Genomic DNA, 21,645 nt, shown 5'->3' with positions numbered 1-21,645 from the left:
TTGCTTGCTTTAAGAATTTTTTTTCCCCAAGAATTTAACTGCAGGCTTGCATCAGACTGCGCATATATTCTCACATTTAAAGGAATACAACAGGCAATAAATCAGCACATAAGGTCAATGAAACTCCTTCAGATCAGATTTCTTATTTAAAAATAAGCAAGCATTTACACTAATCGGTACGTAATAATCTCATATTATCATAAAACTAATACAATAAGCAACCTTATGTTAGCTGCAATAATTATTTCCATTCCTACGTATTTAAGTTCTTCCCTTCTACTAATCCGTTTATTTTCTGGTTGTTTAATTTTCCTTGTAAGCTCCCTGACTTGATTTTAAGGTTATGTTTTAGTCTTTCTGCAATTATATTCATACAGTCAAGAATTGCATGGAGATTATTGGGTCCTTTTTCCAGGTGATATATTAACTCCTGGATGAAGGCTTGCATATTACTCAATTCAAAAAAGCATTCATAATGCTCACTTCAAATAATTTGTCAAAACACACGTTTGCATAAAGCTATTTTACTCTGATAAATTGTACACATTGCTTGTTGAATTCTTAGACAGTTGCTTTTGTTCAACTTATCAATACTGCAGTTCTCATTTAGAGCTTAATTTAAAATCATACTTTTTTTCTTAATGTCAATGTTTTTTCCTATATTTTGTTCCTCTGCAAAACTAATTAAATGAACATTTATTATGGCGGGTTTTTTTGCAAATTATTCTTCTTTTTGTGTTACAGATTAGGACTGCAATTGCCCTTCCCAAGAACTGAATCCTCCCAGCTCTATCAAGGATCATTTTATTTCCATAAATATTTTACATTCTCTCAACTTTTTACCAACCTTTTACGTTAAGGATATTTATATAAAAGAAACATATTTAATTGCCTCAGAATTTCAGCACTAACATACTGTCTCCCACCACACATTCTAAGGTTTATATTAGGAAAACTATCACATAATTTTACGCCAGTGTAGTCAGACTCCCATAACTGACAGAAAAAGGTCCATATTCATTCTCTCTCAGTTTTATTGCCTATAATTCCTAGGTTTGGTAGCTCTTTCCAAATAAACTCTGACAATTAACATTGAGAAATAAGGGAAGTTAGGGGAATTCACATGCATTATGTCACAAGGCACAGCTCTCCAGGCCCCCTTCCTACACATGGTCACACAGAAAAGAAAAAAAAAAAAAAAAAGAAAAAGCCATTTGAAAAAACAGCCACAAATATACCACAACACAGTTTATTTTTTTTATAAAACTGCAGCAACTGAAGCATGTCATGTACAATACAGAAAGAGAGAATTTCAAAAGGCATGTATTATCACTGTGCCAGTTTGATGGCATATAATTCCTGTATCCACAATGGATACTGGAAGCCTATTCAGACAGAGCAGCAAACCAAAGCACTAAGCTTCATTGCTTTGAGGACCACTGGTCCCTGACAACTTTCGTGACAAAAAACCATCACGGTCACAGGAAAGAAGAAAATTTTTTTAAGGTTCATCTAAAAAATTACAGTATAAGACAATTTCCATATTATCCAATTATTTGCCCACCACTGTTGAGCAAGTAGGGACTCGTACTGCAAAACCAGCTTGCCCATGTCAACACGGTTCACATCCGAAGCAACTATAAAACCATCATATTGAAAAGCTCAGATTAGAAGAGCTGACTGAAGGCTTTAGGAAGAAGCAATGTAATAAAGTACAGAGAAAAGCTACTCAAAACTAAAACTGGCAGAATTGTTTAAGTGACCAAAGTGACTCTGACACTTAAAGTAATGAAAAATACACTAAAAACCCCATAGCAGTATGTACGCAGTATCTTTCAATGCCTATCCTATCCAAGACTTTGAGAAAAGGCCTCCTTTAAGTGCAAAATTTGAGACAAGTCCATCCAGAAATGTTATTACTTTTACAGCACTATAAACAAATTCAATAACTGACTAATTTTTAATTGAAAATAAGGAACTTTTCTAATCTGTAAGTGGCAGCTCCAAGAAACACCTCTGCTTGCTCAATAACCATGGCTTTTCTATGAAATACCACACAAATCCAAGTTATGTTGTACCCCTAAAGCACTGTTATGTGCTTTGCTAGTATCTACAAATGTTCACATCTCATTCTTTTCCCATCAGTTAATCTCTCTGAGTGCAGTAAATGGTAAGAGATAGCTATTTAAGCAAACATTTTACATTACAAACCTATGAACATTAATAAAAAAATATTTAATTCCAACAATTTCCGTATACAGAGATGAGGCAATAGCAGGAATATCTTTACCCTCCAAACCGACTTCTGCAAATTTAAAACAATATTTGTGCACAAGAAAACACAGATGTCTAATTCCATTGCTTTAGTGCTCATGTGAATGTGCTCATCAATCTCAGCTGTATTACTCACTTGATACATCCTAAAAACTCTTTTAAGATGACAGGTCAACAAGAAATGCAAAGTTATATGCAAAACCTGTGTTGCAGCACAAACAAACTAGTAGGCTACATCAAGGCTTTACCATTGGTCAGATTCTACTATCTATGCTGTATCTCCTTCCTCTAGAGGCCAGACCACACTACTGCTGCTCCTCCATCTGACCCACACTCCTCAGGGCTATTTAACCACTTAGCAGGAACGAGCTACAGCTGCACATCATCCATGTCAATCAACCCACTGCCTTCACCACAGCTGTATGTTATCAATGCTAATCAACCCACTGCCTTCATTCCTCTACAAACCTGAACTGCAAAGGTGTGGTGGTTTAACCCCAGCCAGCAACTAAGCCCCATGCAGCCGCTCACTTGCTCCCCCAGCACTGGGGTGAAGGCAAGAATCAGAAGGGAAAAGCGAGAAACCTCGTGGGCTGAGACAAAGACAGTTTAATGGGCAATGCAAAAGCCATGCACAGAAGCAAAGCAGAACAAGGGACTCATTCCACACAGCCCACGGGCAGGCAGGTGCTCAGCCACCCCCAGGACAGCAGGGCTCCATCACACCTAACGGTTACTTGGGGAGGCAAATGTATCACTCCAAATGTCCCCTTCTTCCCCCAGCTTTATATGCTGAGTATATGATGTCATATGGTCTGTGGAATATCCCTTTGGTCACTTGGGATTAGCTGTCCTGGCTGTGACCCCTCCCAGCTCCTTGTGCCCCCCATCCTGCTCGCTGGTGGGGCAGGGTGGGCAGCAGCAAAGGCCATGGTTCTGTGTCAGCACCGCTCAGCAATAAGGAAACATCCCTGTGTTATCAACATTGTTTTCAGCATAAATCCAAAACCCAGTCCCATACCTGCTACTGTGAGGAAAATCAACTCTATCCCAGCCAAAACGAGCACAAAAGGGCATGGCAACAGTGCAGTTGAACTGAAACCAAATAACACAAGTGGGTTTTATTCCTCATAAACAAACGCAAGATCCTGGTTCACTTGGCAACCAAGATTTATAAGTTAATTTATCCTCATTACCTAGAGGTGGCATGAAAAGGTTTTGGACTGGCTGACGATGGACTACATGAACATATGATAATGATGCAGGAGGCAGAGACTAAACAACAGCCACTGGTCCTCGCTTTTCACTCACTCTCAGCAACGATGCCCAGGATTAGCAATTCTTAATACTACAGTTCATGGAGCCGTTATCAATGATCAACAGAAGATACAGCTAGTTATCACTAAGAAATAGGGTGGTTCATTTCCTTCAAAGAAAAGAACCTAAGTGTAAGAAACTGTTGCCACAGGGAAATAACTGACAGTGAAAGCCTTGAGCCAGCACATGAAACACAGAATGACGTCAGACAAAAAAAAAAAGTTTATATCACTTCAGCCAGCTGTTAAAACCCACTAAAGCAGTGTGTATAGATCTGTCTTAATATTAACCATTTCAAGATTTCAAAAACTTATTTTAAAAATTTATGTAGAGCATTTTACTCCTGGAACATACTCATTTTTCTGTACGTAATGCCACCTTATGAAGGTACCCAAATGAACATGCATTTCCTTTCTCTTTGTAAAACAATTAGAGTGCTTAAATAGTAATTAAGTATACAATGTAACCTAGTGACAATTCCAGCATTTTCTATATACTCTGAACGTTGGAACTGAAATATCATTCATTTTTTGCTTCCAATTATTAGGCCTCCTTAAAACTAATTAAATTCAAAGATTGTTTATCTCTAATCAATGTCAGTACAATGGGAAAGAATTGGATACTTTATTTTTTCATCTAAGTGCAAATATATAGTGCAGCCTACAAGAAACTGCCTCAGAGACCGGATATAGAATTATCTACAGTCACACTACAACCTCACCAAATTTTATCAGGTCCATACACATTTTCACCTAATTTTCCCAGTATTTATGTTATTTTTTCATGAAAACTCAACATAACCATTTTGAGAAAGATACTTGGTATTACAATTTCTAGAAATAAGATGTGTAAACTATAAAAAAAAAACCCTGTATGTTTTTTAACTCCCTGATTATGAAACCTTGCTTTGTTGATTTCTCAGCTAAAACTACTAATTCGGTGAGTAATGAAAGTAATGAAATGAAATTGTTGATAATGTAAGATATATGTCTGTGTTTGACTGATTTTGGTGCCGTACAAGGTACATTCACAGAAGGACACTTTTCCAGAGCTGATGCATTTTGAAATCTGTTCTCTCTTCTGAGAGCTCCCCGTAATTCAAGCATTTAAGAGTTCTCTGTCACCCTGAAGTGAAAAAGTTAAAAATGTAGGTCGAAGAAGTTGACAGAGGTGCAGAAAACACCATCTCATAAGCCTCGTTATCACACACAGAAGCTAAAAATGCCACAAGAACAATTTTTCAGTCCTAAAGTCTGTTAGTACTCCTCTCTTCCAAACTGCAGAATATATTAAGTAGGAAGCATAACTATAAGCTTACCACTCAAGAAGTAGCTTTGTGAAATTACCAGTTTTCCAAAACTGAACGTGAATTGTACACTCAATAGAAAAAGGAACACAACTATGACTTGTACGCCTACTTTTGCTGGCTTCATGAGTAAGAGTGAGCCTGTTCTTTGATGAGAACTTTCCAAAGAAAGTGAAATCATTGAGTTTCCATGTCAGTATGAAGGTTTAGCATTAAACTCAAGCAATGGGCTGCAAAAGCTAACTTAGACTATTTCTACTACTGTACCGTTTCATCCAGTTTTACTTCTTTTTTATGGCACAGAAAGAACATTTTCCAGGAACTTAACAAAGACTTAAATATTTTCTGTGCATTTCACTTCTTCCTGTCTGCAACCAAACTAGCATTCCATGTAGAAAAAGTATTATCTGCATATTAATCACTACTCATTTTTATGGTACCTTCCTATTTCTCACATTCACACCTGCAGAGGGTCCTCATTCTTCCAGTAGTATTTCCCTACATACACAATAGGCTCTGAGTTCTCCCAGTGAAGCAGTTTAATTTTTTAACTTCTCATGTTTCATTATTAGTCCTTAAGTATCTTCCTTCTTTGTCTACTGCCCCTAAACAGAAACGAGCTAGAAGGAGTACATATGACTAACTCCCTCAGGGACCTTTCCTTTCAAGAAGCATAAAACACTACATGAATAACCTGGCTCCAGATCCATGGCAAGATGTAAATGGGAAAATTCATCATCAGGTTGCAAAGGGGCAATTATAAGAAGTTTGTCTTCAAAGTCCACACAGACACATGCAAAAATAGACATAGATATTTGACCTATGTCTAAATAAGCATCTTCAATGAAAGCAGCAACATGACAGGACCAAACAAGAATTTAAGCAATGAAGAGGAACCACATTAAACAGGCCACTTTCACACTTGAGCTTTAGAACACCTGGTGCACTAACAAGTTAAAAAGAATGGATTGATGTTCAATAGCTACATACTCAAAAAAACAAGAGTATTTTTTAAATTGGTATTTCATTAGTTGTGCTGTACACAATTATGTAAAAAATATGAAATGATACACAATTCAAAAACATCATTTAAAGATCCATTACATAGTTTCTTCTACAACAGCTATTAATCTTTAGACAGCTCCTATAAAGATTTACTGCATTAAATCACATGAGGAAAGAGGGAGCAATCCTGATTTACATTAAAATAGAGAAAAATGCAACAGCTCTGACATTTACCCAAGTTATCCTCAGGTACTTGGGCTCATCTCTTATTTCAGCAATGAAGTTGTTCAGAGAAAAACAGCTCCTACACATCATATATAGATGTGTCTGCTTCCTGCCAAGTGAGCTCCCTGTCAAATCCTTTTGATGTCCCAACCTAATATGTATTTTACCATGTATGATTATTGTGTTAGCTCAGAAACATGGGAGCAAAAGGGACAAAAGAAATAATGCCCTCCAAATTAAGGTAAAAACAACTGAACAAATATCACATTAATGATTTAATTCAGGCAGACCCACTTCATTCTTTGAACATTAACAACAGAAGCATACTGGTTTGAAGGAGAAAGGAAGGAGGCATGCACTTTTTATAACACTACACAATGTTCAGGTAATATTCACAATGTTCAGATAACATTAATCATCCAATTTGCCCATTTCTAAGTACACATGTATTTCATGGTTATAGAGCTTCTAATTTATTGTACATGAAATAACATTTTAAAACAAAAGAAATTTCTAATTTGTTACACATGATAAAAATAAACATTTCTACCCATGCAGTTGTTCCTGAAACTGGGAAAATACTTGTACAGACGGTAAAGAAACGGACCTGCAACATGTTTCCCACTTGAAGCACTTTATATTTGTGTTTCCACAAGATGCAAAAGCTTAGTATTACTTTCTGTTTAGCCTACTACATTTATTTTTAACAAATCTTAACTTTTCTTTAATTTTACAAGTAATTCCTTTCTCATTCAAAATATTCTAGTGCAAATTTAACTTTTCAGTAGACACCAGTTCTTTTGGCGAACCAAAGCCTTTACACTCTTCAGAGTGTAAATACTCCTTTTAATACTCTTGCAATCAGGAAAGCAAGCAGTGACAGCAATGATCTTGTTAACTTTTTCTGAGTAAAACCAACCATCAGTCACTCTAATTCAGCAAATACTTCACCTGGGTTGGAGACTTTTGCTTTGCTTTCACCTTCAGTTCTGTATTTCCAAATTAGGACTGAACAATTTGCACATTTACTTATCACCGCAAGTAACACTTCTTAGATCGATACAAAGATAGCCTCCAAAGTATCAACTTTCACCGCTTTACATGAAAATTGGGAGTCCTCATATGTGATTTTAACTTTAACAAGAACCACGAAACAGGAAACTGTAATGTTTTGTCTGAACACTATGTTACAAAACTTAACTCTAGACCCCATAGTACAAACTTCAACATACACTAATGTTTGAAAACTCAATAGGAGCCTTGTATTTCTCTACAGACATTTCAGTTTTTGGCAATCCTTTACAAACAATTATGCCTTTCTTGACAGCTACATAAGGGCAAAAGTAGCTTTGTATATACACAGTAAAGATATTCTAAAAATTTTGAGACCAGTAAGAAATTGTCATTGAAAAAGAAAAATTCATTGTATCCTCTAACAGAATTAAAACTTAATTCATTAGAAATTGAAGAACTGTTTCTCATCTTAGACATTCCCCGTTCCCATACTGCAGATTCTTACTCTGACAATCTGGTATGGCTCCACAAAGGTCAGGGAAAGGCTTAGCTGAAGACCTATGGTTCACATGTGGATATAGGCAATGCAAGCTGTGCAACTGACAAAGCATGACCATTTGAACAAGGACTGACATTTGCATCAATTGGCCAAACAGTTCCCGTACTTTGCTTTAGTACAGTGAACAATTCACAGAAGCTATTCCCACAGGAAAACTTAATACACCTAAGCCACAGCAACAGTGTCTGAATTACAAACTACAGAAGCGTTAATTTATATGCAGAGTTAGGAAGAGAAGCAAGCCTCTTACACCACAAACAGTACATGTCTGCAGTTTATCATTTCAGCTAAACCAATACCAGTTTAAGGTGTCCTATCAAATGTCTACCTTCAAATTAAATGTATTTTATCTATATATAATAAAATAAGGTTGATACACAGTGTCTGACAAAAACACACTTTATCTACAGATTCTGATAGACAGCAAATCAAAATAATTCAAGCAACAAAATGCACTTTGTGGAAGTAGCTTATTTCACTGTGTAGGCTAAACGTATTTTGAGGAAGGATTACATTTTGTTTGGCAATTTATTTTATTGACAAAGCATATTTCATCAGATATTGCTTTGCATTTTGTAGACAAATGTATGTTGTCAAATACCCTATTTCCTTTGGTGGATGAAAAGTATTTTTCCACAGATTCTAAACATCTTTGGAGAGCACAATGGATTCCACACAACAGTAGGTTCTATGAAGGTGGTGGTGGGTTTTTTTATAAATTTCTTTTTAAAAGTGTGATTTTTTTTAAGAGTATGCCTGAAATATATTTTAAAATGGCTTTCAGTATTGGTATGTGAGTGACTGATCTGTCACAGTAATGAATAATGATTATAGGAAGGTTAAAAAAAATAAATCAATTATTTAAGTAACTTTGGGTTCTGTAATTTTAACTTATGCAGTAGTTTTACTGGAAATTTACCCTCAACTCAAAATAAGTATGAGGTCTTAGTGCAGTAACTGCAAAACATTTGAAGACAATTACTTTTCATTACTTCCTTTCTGAAATATATTTTTTTTGGTTACAGGAGTACAGTGTCACTTTATCAGACAAAGAACACATGTTCTAACCTAGTGACAGAACCTAGATCCAACCTCAGGGAATTATTTCAGGTTGTTCTTAGGCTAGTTTTAACAAATGAACAAACAAACAAGAAAATCCCAAAAAAGAAAAACTACCCTCCTGACCCCCCAAAAACTACTAACAAACCACAGATGAAACAGTCCTTGCAAGAATATTGATTCAGTGAATTATATTAACATAGTTTTCATGCAGTTATGACAACAGTTCAGAAAAAAAAGATTTTGAATGTTCAGTCCAGTTATTAACACCTTGATCATAACAAAAAATATTAACTTCACGTATATTTTCTCCTCTCTGTTACCAACTGTAACAATTTCAAGTTAAATCAGAATTGAACCTGAAACATGAAAATTTGTGTCTTATTCACATTAGCATTAAACTGACTGGGATTCATTCTTTGAATATCAAAAAAATATTCTTCATGAGAGTTCTGTCTTTAAAATCAAGTTGTGGATAGACACTACGAAGAGCTGCAGAATTATCAGCTATTACCTTCAGGGGTAATTTCCCGAGAAGGTTAAAAAGGCACCCATTTGCTATGGAAGTATTTGAAAAGTTATATCCATTATACTTATATGGAAGCACTGCTGCTGAGAATGCCATCTTCGTCAAGCACCCTGCTTGCTATTTCTTTTTCACCCAGTGTTATTTTTGCACTCCACTTTAATGATAAAAAGAATTAGTCATTTTCTTCTGTAATAAATTCTACCCTATGCAAGTACACAAACCCATGGACAGTAACAGATAGCTTGCACATGAAATCTAAACACAGAGCATGAAAGAAAATGTGCGGTTTAATCTGAAATACTCCATAGGAATCATCTACATGTATTTAGAAAGAGCACCAACATGTAAGCAATGATTTTCCAAAATCAAGGAAACACAGAGACAGCTGTTGCCCAGGGAAATTTTGCCTTTCAGTGAATGGTAAAGTGGGAAGAGGCAACAAGAGGAAAAAAATCCCTTTCATATTTGAAATGGCCGGATGGTCAGCAGAGAACGCATCAGGTAACTGAAGTTCCTGCTCTTCCTAGCTCAAACCAACTTACACTTTTTCCACTTTGCAGTCATAACCCTTCAGACATTCCTACAGAACTAGGGCATCCAGCAAATAACTGTACTGATGACTGAATTATTTCTCTGACGAAGTATTTTTTCACTGCCTGGTACGCAGCTATTGTGAAATTATTTACACCATCTCCTGCTTCCAAGAAAAGGCCTCCTGTTCCAACACTTCAGCTAGAAGAGAGTCAGAAGCTAACCTAATGAACGGTATGTGCAAGTGCACATGAAACACATGACCACAGATTTCACATACCTGTTCTAATTACTTTTATAGAATACGGCACTGGCAGTAAGTTTACAAGTACTTAACTACTGTTATTTTATAGGATTGATATTTGTTTCACCTGGAATAAACTGAATAAACTCAACATTTGGGAATAACCATCTACTTTAGCAGCAAGCATCAGGAAGAACACCCTGCCTACAGAGGAGCAGATATCCATTGCAGCTGCCTGTGATTCCTCCCTGCCTACACAGCGAGACACCAGGGTTTGGTACTTTTGGAAGGCCCTTCCCTGCAACAATACCTGTCAGATTTGCAATGCCGTCCCTGACGGCTACTAATGAGGTCCCTTCTGAGGTCCTCCTGCAGGTACCTTTCCTCTTCCCCCATCCACAAAAGTTACAGGAGGATGAATACATAACGGTGCCAGTCTTCACTAAAGCCTCTCCCCTCCCAGCCTTCCCCACACCATCTTTCTTTGCTCACCTACAGCAACCTCACCCTGAGGAGCTCTGATAACCAGCTCCACTTTCAGCATATGATGGATACAAAGAGGAATCAGAAACGGTTTAATGTTTGTATTTTGGACTACTCTGCACATCTAACTTCAATGCAGATGGCTTCTACTACTGCTTTAGCAAAACCTAAGGGGGAGTATGGCCTGCTGTCTAAAACTCCCAGGGAAATGGCATTTGGGCAGCCTGCCCGTCTGTCTGATGTGCTGGCCAGTTAAAAGGATTACAGCCATAGCTCACTGCTCGCTGCTCCACCCAGCTCATCAGTTCTTCCATGGAGGAAGTTCTTAGTGTTCTTGGCCCTTATACATGCTCCAGATGGTTCTTTGGTAAAGCTTCTCAAAACCATTTTTGCCACCTACATGTGCCAGAAGTAGTTTCATGAAGAATTATTATTTTTAGGGTTGGAGAGAGACAAAGAAAAAGAAAGCATCAGGGAGAGTACAAGCATGATTAAAGACTGTAACATAACAGTAGTCTTTACTTTTTCCTCCTCTAATTCAAAGTTTTTCTGATTCTTGGAGTAAAATTCAAGTCAAAGGCCTTCTTCCTGCTGTACACATACATACTATAGTCAGACAGCATTACAAATGATAAGAGAATATGCATCGCCGCCCAAAAAAAACCCAAAAAAACAACTGCACACAGAAGAAAATCTACAAGATACATATATACTTTGCAGAAGCATCCAAGAATACCTATTGTGTGGCTTCAGTGTGTAAATGCACTCAAAGAAGAATTTGGTATACTTTGCAGAAGCATCCAAGAATACCTATTGTGTGGCTTCAGTGTGTAAATGCACTCAAAGAAGAATTTGGTACTACTGTGTAAAATGACTGACATTGCCATTCACTTCTTTGTGGAAAAAAATCAAATTGGTAAAACACTCGCAGCTCCTCAGTAAATCCGCACTATTGCTTACCTTCTCATGCTTGACATGTTTGCTAGGGGATTTGAAATGCACAATCATGATCTTTCCAGGGACTGAGGTTAGGCTGGCCGTCATGTACAAAAGGCATAATATTCGCCTTTTATCCGTGTGGCTACACCTCTCCTCCTCAGACCAAGATGGTACACATACAGGTCGAATTAGACTTTGCTTGTGAAGAGCAAGGCAAACCCGGCATTGGGTACTTAGTCTTTTTGCACAGTGTCCATCATTAAGTGTTCTCATCATCCATCAGTGGATGCATCAACACCTACAAATTCCTTTTCTAAATAGCATACACTGCTGTAAGACCCTTGCTTGTTACTCTTGCTAGCCCTTCCTTGTTTAGCTCCAACTGAGCTTAAGCCTTTCCAATTTCACCCATCTGAACTTCTTTTTCCACCAACATTGTTACTAATCTCCACGTGATGAGCTCAGTAAGTTAACACTATCAATAAACAAGTTTCATGCTTTGCAATGGTTTTCAAGCACGTATGCAGGTCCATCCATGTGCAGTTAGCTCTAAAGCACAGTCACTTGACCATGGTAACAGCAAAAGTCCTTCACTCTCAACACTGCAAAGGTAAGTCTGCTCCTCTTGGCTTCAAGGGACTAGTTCATATCCCCATTCTGCAGTCCTAGCTCATTTCTTTCTATATCTCACTTAAATATGCCGATTTCTTCTGGTTTAGGAATGCACTCTTAGCCACACAGGCAGAGATTATGGAACAGTAATCCCTTTTTAAACCAAAAAAACAGCTTTAAATTGAATTATAAAAAGCCACAGAAAAATATACAGTAATTTGAGAAAGAGAACCACTATAAACCAAGGTCCCTATTTTGATTTAACGATACTGTTTCATATTGTAGGTTGACATACGAAAATATATATTCGTAAGGTCATGCATATTTAGTCCTCTATGTTCAAGGCACACTCTTCAACTTTCTTTGAAGTTGCAAATTAATAAAACATTAGGTGCAACAACAATCCGCACATTGATACTAAGTATCTCCTAAATAAACCAGAAATAGTTAAGCTCACTCTTGTCTCTGTCATGCAGAAAATCACACAAGTGTACCATAAGAGCTGATTATAGCTCACCTAACCAGCACAGGTTAACTAGATAGCTATATTTCAATTAAAGAAAAAAGCCAACTGTTGCATGTCTTATTATCACACTAAAACATCTTGGCAACAATTAATAGCTACCCAATTCATAGAAATTGCTTTCATTATTTTTGAAGCAGCTACTTTCTTTGAATGTAATGACTAAGAAAAAAGAAACAGATGTTTCTGTTGCTAAGGAGATTGAATAAAAAAAAATGAGATAAAGCAAATATTTAGAATATTTTTTTTAAAGAAAAGAAAAATTCCTTCCACTTGGATTTAACTACTTGCTTTATAACCAGCAGCACAGCCAGCCAGTGCATAACAAAACACCAGCGTGCTTCTTTTTTTGCATTGTGATTATTCTACTGCAATATATCCTGCATATTTATTCTGGGACAACATAGCATAACAAATGAAGATGCCTAGACACATACCCTAGCATCTCTACATCTTGAGTAGCTGCAGATGCTCATTGTCAAAAGCAGATATCTGCATAATAAGCTAGATTTCTGCTAAAGCGAGGGAAACTTCAACTGTCCATGAAATGTGCCACATTACAGTTATGACAAAGCTGATATTAAAAAATAAGAAGAGAGATGCGATCTTGTAAAACAAAAAATATCTCTACCAGTAGGCAGATTGTTTTAATGTACATGTTCACATTAGTGTAATTAACCTCGTGTTGTACAAGCACAGACCAGATTGTCAGGAGGTATAAAAAGCTAGGTCAGTAAAGACCTGTATGAAGTAAAGCTGCTTCTGCTGTACATGCTCAAAAAGGCAAAGTTATGCCCATCTGCCAGTAAAACAGGTGAGCAGGTGCTAAGTTAAAAAAAAAATATATCTCTTTCTACTGATTTTATAATACCAAAAATATAATTCTAAATTATTCTGCTGAAACCCATACTTTGAAAGTCAGGTATATCTTGCTTTTCTATAATAGATCATGTAAGACAATGGTAGTCATAATGTTTTTCCATTTCAGGGCACTGTAAACCTACTAACATTATGAGAAATGTTTATGTAAATGACAAATTTGTATAAGGCACAGTGAAACTGAGAATAAGCAACAGCTTGAAGACAACCAGCAAACCACAGCCTTCCTTGTAAACAACTTCAAATTTTGAAGAAGGATAAAAGTGTCGAACAAAAATTATTTGTGCTATGAATCACCTTGCCTCATATACCTACTGGAATTGCAATGCTGATACAGCATGGCATAATCTTGTCACTCTCTGATGCCCTAGTGACATGTTTTTCTATTGCATTATTAGCACCCTTGGAAGACTCCCTATTACGCAAAACTGATTTATTCTTGCAAGGTATCTTGCTCACTCTAATATCTCCTTCCCTGCAGTCAACAGCAGCCATCTCCAAGATGACATCTGAGCCTGTTTTCAGGCTTATTGTAACTGATTCATGTCCCAGCTTCAGTGGCAAATATACATAGCTGTCAGATGGAGTACTGAAGGGGGTAGCTCTTCCCAATACCAAAATGTCTGTAAACGTTGAACATTTTGTTTTCCCGCTGGGATGGCAGTTTAGCTCTATCTACTTCTGCTTTTTTTGTATAAAACTTGATTTTTGAAGATCCTATCCAAGCAGATGTAGCTTGCCGACTAAAAATTAACTTGTGATTTGATTTCAGACTGAGTGAGAACTGGAGTGTATTTTATAACAGGCATTTAAAGCCTAATGAGCCAGTTTATACCTGTTATTTCTATAAACATAAACAGTGCAAAGCAAAATCCTGGAAGAAAATATCTAGTCACACAAGAATCCCTTCTCCTAAAGACTTTTTTTATCATTTTGTTTAAATACACAAAAATAAGCTGTTCATAAGGCCAAAGGCACCAGCCTGGACTGCAATGAATGGAACAGAAATGCAGCAGCTTTATCCACTCATTCCTCACGTGTGCTCTATTCCACCAAAAACATTTATCAGACACCTACACAGTCACACTACCTCAAATTCCAGTCACAAAGTAATTAAAAACAGGGTTCCTTCCAAGAAGGATGCTGACTGCGAACCTTTTCCTTTTCACAAGGCAGCTCTGAAATATTTCAGGTCAGGTTTCATCATCAAACGTGAAGGGCTACATCATTCTTAAGCACATAGGATTCCTTCTGAAAGAACACCAAGTTTCCTAGTAAGAATTCAGAAACTTCAGTTTCCACAAAAATCTAGAATTGCTAGTACTGAGTTTTCAGTACAGGAAAGAATGGCTAAAACTGGACATAAAGGGCAGATTACCAAGAGCACCGCAGCTAGGATTTTACATTTTCCTTCATGTCAGATCCTTATTCAGTGCTTGTAGCAGGTTACACAGCAGTATTTCATAGGGCACCATCTGTGATGAGCTCTAACTCTTTTCTTTGGCCTCTCCAAGGACAGCCATAGAATGCCATTTCAGAGTTTCTAGCCAAGATCTCTCCATTTCAGCCTCACTTAAAGTAGTCAGACAGTTATCCTAATCTTTTCCTCAAGCTGGCATTCTAGGTCAGCTTGAGTATCTACAGCATTTTCTTCCCACCTTTTCACCCACAGTCTCATATTCCCATAGGCCAAAAATTTACAAATTTATAAATAAGAGTTTCCTTTTTAAAATTATGACATATATTAAAACCTTCCCTTAGTTAGAAAAATGAAAGGTTAAAGTTCAAAGATGTTTTGTTTTGAGTTTTTTTCCAGTTTCTTTTTTTAAACAGAAGCTCGTATCCCATTGAAGTATATGAATGATACAACCTCATGGCACAGGATGATTACTGTTAGTAAAATCTGTACCTGACTCCAACAGAATCCTTATGAAATACAAAATACTATCAGCATTTATCAACATTCAACATTGTATGCTACACAGTAATCAGCCAAAAATCCAGAATTTCAAACATCTAGTTCTTTGTAAGTACATTCTTACTTGAAATTTAGTGATAATTCTGTGGTTTTATACACTTAGTTTTTCTCATTACAGCCTCTCAATCTGAATACTTGTATCTAGAGTCCACTAAAAATATTTTAAGATACAGGTTTGGCTGTTGGGGTTTTTTTTGGCAAATCATCCTAGACTTACTGTTCTGCTTGAATTATTCCCATCTTCCATACATCTGACAGAGGCCTGAATTTATCCAAAATAAGATTCAATTTCCCATCTATTCATGCAGGACTTGAGAAATGACAGCGTTTCATTTATTTCCTCAAATCAAATCTTGGGTCTTAAGAAATGCTGCCAAATAAATTTCTCTCCCAAGAAGTATTTTTGCAGTGCTAAGGCCAATGTGTGGGCATGTGTCCTGATAAATTTAAAGTTGCTCCTAAAACTAAACAGGTTAAACCTCACTAATATTCTACTAAACTCCATAACAGAGAGAAATGTAAATAAATACTGCCTCATCTCCCACTAAATTCATTTTAGTAGAACAATTATTTTGTCATATGGCATAATTTACAAAAGCATGGGTAACATCTTAATTCCAATTCTGTAATCATCATTCATATTACAAGAATCCATTTTAATTGAATATATATCCTTGCTCTTTCATCATGCTGAACTACTGCTTGTAATTCCAGGAAACGTCTATTTTACTGGATTCATTAAAAAAAACAACCCCAAACCAAAACAATTTTCCAATGTACTGTTTCTTATTTGGGGTACAGATTTTAGGCAAAGGGTGAAGAATGGAATAACAACACTGTAGGAATACTGATTTATCGGTAAGTTTATAATTTAGAGTAATTCACTCTTAAGTAAGTTTTATGCTTACACAGGATGGTATTCTGCCTTTGCTGCCAAAATAGTTCCGCAGAAAAAAAAAAAAGTCAATAGCAGAAGTTACATTGGTTTTGTGGTTCCATTTCTGAGTGCAAATATTTTATTTATCAAGCTCTGATTGCGAGTTTGCTGCTTAGAAAATAAAAGGCAACTACTCAAAAACACAAGTATAGAAAAAAAATCAATGGAAAGGAAATAATTTGCTTTAGGAAAGTATAACAGCATACTTAAAAACAAAATTGTTTACAACACTACATATTTAGAGAATATAGACTTTCTCCTCACATCTATTGACTACTAGTTCAGCCAAATGATATCTTGTATCTTTAAAGATACAAAGAAATGCACTTACGCAATCTGATGGAAGTGAATCCATTCAATGGAAGCAGAGTCTGAGGGTTTGTGCAAGGGGTGTTTTCTAGTGGTTGCATTTTGGTTTGGGGTTTGGTTGGTTGGATGGGTTTTTTTGGTTGGTTTTTTCATTTATTTTTATTAAAGTGAACAATTATGAACAGCAATAAGCACAAGCACACTAGAAATTCCTGTTAACTCTCACTGAAGGTACCTCCCAGGAGCTGGCCAGAACATATTGCAGAATAGGAAGGTACGTGTGGGCTGGCACAAGTGGCCCTGGAACTTGGCAGAAACCAGGCAAACAAGTCTTTGATATATAGGCTCAAACCCAGAGCATTAGTGTTGGTGATTGATGCTGTCACTTAGAAGAAGATCCATGAACGTTTCATAACATTCTGTATACTTCTGTTCCCTCTAAAAATAATTGGAAACTAACAAATCAAACATGGCAGAGAGGCACATAAGCCTGATAGTAAAAAGAGAGTTACTTCAGCAATTTTTTCAGGTAGTTTTGATTCTGCATACCAACGTGAGTTTATAGGTGGCTTTCAAACCATACAGAATATGTTTGTTTTTTTAATGCAGAGTGGCAGCCCTAAAAGTGCAAAAGATTTTGCACCCTCCAGACCCAGGACTAGAGCACTGAAGATGGCTGTGATTGACAGGCTGTTTTCTTCCCACTCCCACAGAAGAAGAGAATTTACAGTCAAGGTGTGTAAAACTAAGAAACTGACTCTTCCCTTGAGGAAAAGTCCAGGATGGTTTTGTTCAAGAAGTTAAACTTTTTTTTTTCTTTAACGTAGTTACTTTCTAAAGGCTCTGATCCACCATGATTGGATGATAGCAGCCTTAGCTGAAAAGGAAAAAAATAAAGCCCCAAAACAAAAAGCAAACCTAACAAATATGCTGAAATATTGACAGCATTGGCCCCTGAACAACACAGAAGATGCTGGAGAAGGACACAATGGAGGGAAATGAGTCTCAATATTTGTTTGGAAACTGACGGCAAATCTCTGTCAGTTCTGTAAAGAAAAAAATCAAAAGGCAGGGCTCAGAGGCTGGGCAAACAGCACAAAAGGAGAGTAACTGAGAGGTTAACAGCACTTTTTCATCACAGCAGTAAATCCACAGGAACACAGATTTAATGAGGAAAGTGGACGGTACTGGTTGATCCCTGCATAGTCAACTCCAGAGCCTATAACAAGCTGAAAACAAGAGATGCCAGCGGCACCAGGGACAGAACTCAGGACAAATTCCCAACCCCAAACCCACAGCTAAGGAAAATTCATTGTGGCATGTAAAGACAGAACATCTCCCAAAACCCCTAAGCCCCCCCAAATAAAACCGCACAACAGCTGAAGCAATACACTGTGTGTGATCTTCTTGTGGTACTTATGTTCTTCCCCCATCCTGGAGGTCTGTGAGGACTCCTGTCTAAGCTGGAGGAATTGGTGGAAATCCTCATAAGTAATGACTTCCCTGCTAGTGAAGGAAGGCTCTGCTCCTAACGGACATCTCTGCATTAAACTCTCTTCTCCTAGCATGTGTCTTGACTCCAATCAAACCCACAGGTAACTGCCACAGCCATATGTGAAGGGAGCAGTAAGAAGGAATTATTTTTTTCCTCAGTACCTGAAAATCCTTCCTGGCCTCAATATTTTCCAGAGCAATGTAAAAAAGCAATATACAGGATCTAGCCACCATTATGAAAGGTTTAAATGGACACATTCTCAACCTCAGTTACTGCAGGGAATTATGAATGCAATTTTACATTCAGCTTTACTCCTGACCTGCTGTCTGACCTTGGGAGATCACTTGGTGTTACTCAGGTTCCCTCATAAAAAATAGGCAAGAAAACCAAACAAACTAAGACTACAGCAGGGGATTTGAGGTTGAGCTATCACGGTGTTTTGAAATTTTCACTGAGGACCTAATTCTGCAACCTTTTCCTGACAAACTGCAGTTGAGATACAGAGCAAAAGCGAGAGCTTCTAGACCAACACCTTTTATCACTTAATGTTTGTTCTGCACAAATTTGGTATGAGAAGTACTTGTCAATTTGTTCTTTAACTATTTGAAGATGGGCTACAAAGATACCTTAAAACAAATACATGAACTTTTACATAAAGGATATAGATACATTTCTAAAAGTAAAAACAGTTTTCAGGAATCTCCTGTTTCATTTTTCTAATTATACAGAATGGGTAGAAAACTGTCATGAAACTCAGACTTGTAAGAAAAAAAAACCAAAAAACAACCCAAAACCACAAAAATAACTCCACAATCCCACTGGATTTTCTTTCCCAATATGCAGCATTTCTGTTTTCCTCATTTTAATTTTCTTATACTGCATACATTTTGAAAAGTCAAAGATTCAGGCACTCAGAACAATTTACTTTATACCTAAGGAGCACAGATCTTAGTGGTCTAAAACTTGAAGAAACACGGAGTCATGGGGTCAGAAAGTAACATTTTAGCAGAAAATATATAATGACAACCAACTGACCCATTGCTAACAATGCAAAAGAATGTGTTGATTTTTTTCAGCGTGAGTGAAAATTCCTTTGGAATTCAGTGCTTGCCATACCTAAACCCCACAATTTTGCCATGCTTTGAAAGGTATGTGATACAGTTTAGAATGTTATCTTAAACCAACTCTAATTAAAAGACTTATTTTACAAGAGGCACAATCTAGAAGTACTTTCAGAAGCACTGAATTAAATGGCTTGAGTAAGAGTTCTCAGATCTATCACAAATATTTACCTGTATTCAGTAAAATCAAAATCCACAAGAAAATAAAAAGCTCAAAATTATTTTTTTAAAAAGTGTCAAATTTTCATGGGAATCTATCAAATGAAGGTTATATTTCCTTTACCCTTGAGCTACTACTAAGCAAGGCAGCCTACTTCTCTTCTGGACACACTGGGATAAGTGTGTTGCTCTATGTAATTACATGAATTCCCAGGGCATATGTACAACATTTAATTAAATTATGGGGTGTCTTGTGAGCATTCTGTCCAGCAGTCAGAGGTACCACAAAAGAACAGCTAATTTGAAAAGTGGTTCTCTCCATCTTTTTCTTTGCACAGCATATATTATAGGGTATGCAAATGTACAACATTATGATATGCAGCCATTCACAAAAACAGTGTTTGTTAAGAATCTGAGAAGGCCCACTTGAGTGAGGAAAATTTTGATGCCAGAAGCAATACATTCCGAAGATCCTCATTTGATCCTGAATTTGTCAGGGTGGGCAACTCCAGCAAATGAAAAACCATATAGGTAGGAAAAGGCCTATTTCTTTTAGTGCAGCATTCTGAAGTAATTCAGTTGGGCTGGAAAAGGCTGAAGTAGATTCTGTAAAGGAAAGTGCTGAGACAAATTGCTTTCCTCTACAGAACCACTTTCCTGCAGAGATCTTTCAAGGCATTTTTCAAGCATAGATGGAAGCACTTCGGACGACAATATAAACACATCTCAGAGCAAAACAACATACAAGTTGTGACTACTCACTGAAAAGGGAGGTCAGCAACGCTCTATTTTGCAGTCGTTATGGGTCGAGTCTTTAGCTCATCAGGTGAGAGAATTCTTAATGTGTTGGGCAATGAAAAGCAAGAAGGATCTGTCAAAGGAAAAAAAAAAAAACAACCACACTAACTTTCAGAAAAAATTTAAACTGTAAACCCCCCCTGTAAAATACTAGTTATAAAGCAAAAGATTTTAAAGTATTTTGGTTCTTATCTTTTCCAGTTTTTAACTACCGAAAGGGCAACACAACCTGCCCACTCCAGGATGTGAAAGATAATCTCTAGATGCATCGTTCCATATGCCTCTCATTTTCCCTCCTCCCCGCTGCAAACGTAGACACTCAAACAATGAGATAGCTGTCATTTAATTTTTACACCGCTAAAACTAGCGGATAAGAACGGACCATGCCCTCTCTACCTAATTCCCAAAGAAAGAAAAGACATGATAGCCTTGGATAGTATTCCTCAAAACTTTTGGATCAAGACATTTTTTCCTCCAGGTATCTTCATTGCAAGATGGTTAATTTAAAGTACTCTTAGATGTCACCACTTCGTAGGCCACTTATTACTTCCTCTGTCCATTTATTCTTTCCTTTCTCAGTACATAATACTTGATGCTACCTGTTGGTTCCCACACTTTCTTCAGAATTTTTGTTATCCTCAAAAGAAATATCGCCCAACATGTCCATAGCCTCAGCAATTGATTTATTTTTTACCTGGTCAACAAAACGATCCAGGCAGAGCCACAACTACTCATAAGATGACTTGGAAAAACCATAGGTTTCTCCTTGCATTATAAAATCGAACAACAAGAAATAATGGGGAAGAAATGATTGGTCATGCTGCCAAAGAAATTTGAACAGCTGATACCACCCACTCAAAAAATACTGAATCTCCACAGGCTGGAGGTGGGAACAGACAAGCAAACCATCAACACTGGAGACAAATATTTCACAAATACATACAAAACCCTGTAAAGACAAGTTAATGTTCTCTACTGTTACACATGTAACTTTAAAGCAATTTTCTTTTAACATCGAGAGTATTTAACACTGCCAGCTTTATCTATTGCTTTCACTGAATTTAAATTAATGGTACTTATTTTTGGCTAAAAAAGAAGCTTGATGAACAGCACTACTTAACTGCTGAGGTCTATCTCCCTGGAAATGAATAGGCATAATTGTATTTCAGGCCAACAGCTTTCCATAAAGCATCAATTATTTAAATAAGACAAAGAATTCGATACACATTGTACATTAGTATCATGTAAAATCTTTAAGGACAGAATCATGGCATGAGATTGTCTAAGAATATGAATCAATGTGAAAAAATACCAGTGCTTTTAATTCGCAAATGAAAAAGCTGAAATAC

The 21,645-nt window shown here is 36.9% G+C and overlaps 1 protein-coding gene across 3 annotated transcripts in view; it reads right to left on the bottom strand.

Annotated features, from left to right (window-relative positions):
• Positions 1 to 21,645, bottom strand: part of TENM2 (teneurin transmembrane protein 2) — a 698,905-nt gene that overhangs the window by 612,744 nt on the left and 64,516 nt on the right. For all 3 annotated transcript variants that reach the window (XM_040604228.1, XM_040604229.1, XM_040604230.1), the window contains exon 2: positions 20,261 to 20,369. The gene's annotated coding sequence lies outside the window, so the exon portion shown is untranslated. The remainder of the gene's footprint in view (positions 1 to 20,260; positions 20,370 to 21,645) is intronic.

This window comes from Falco naumanni, chromosome 8 (genome assembly GCF_017639655.2).
Source record: "Falco naumanni isolate bFalNau1 chromosome 8, bFalNau1.pat, whole genome shotgun sequence".
NCBI classification, from domain to species: Eukaryota; Metazoa; Chordata; class Aves; order Falconiformes; family Falconidae; genus Falco; species Falco naumanni.
This window is presented reverse-complemented; position numbering and strand designations above follow the sequence as displayed.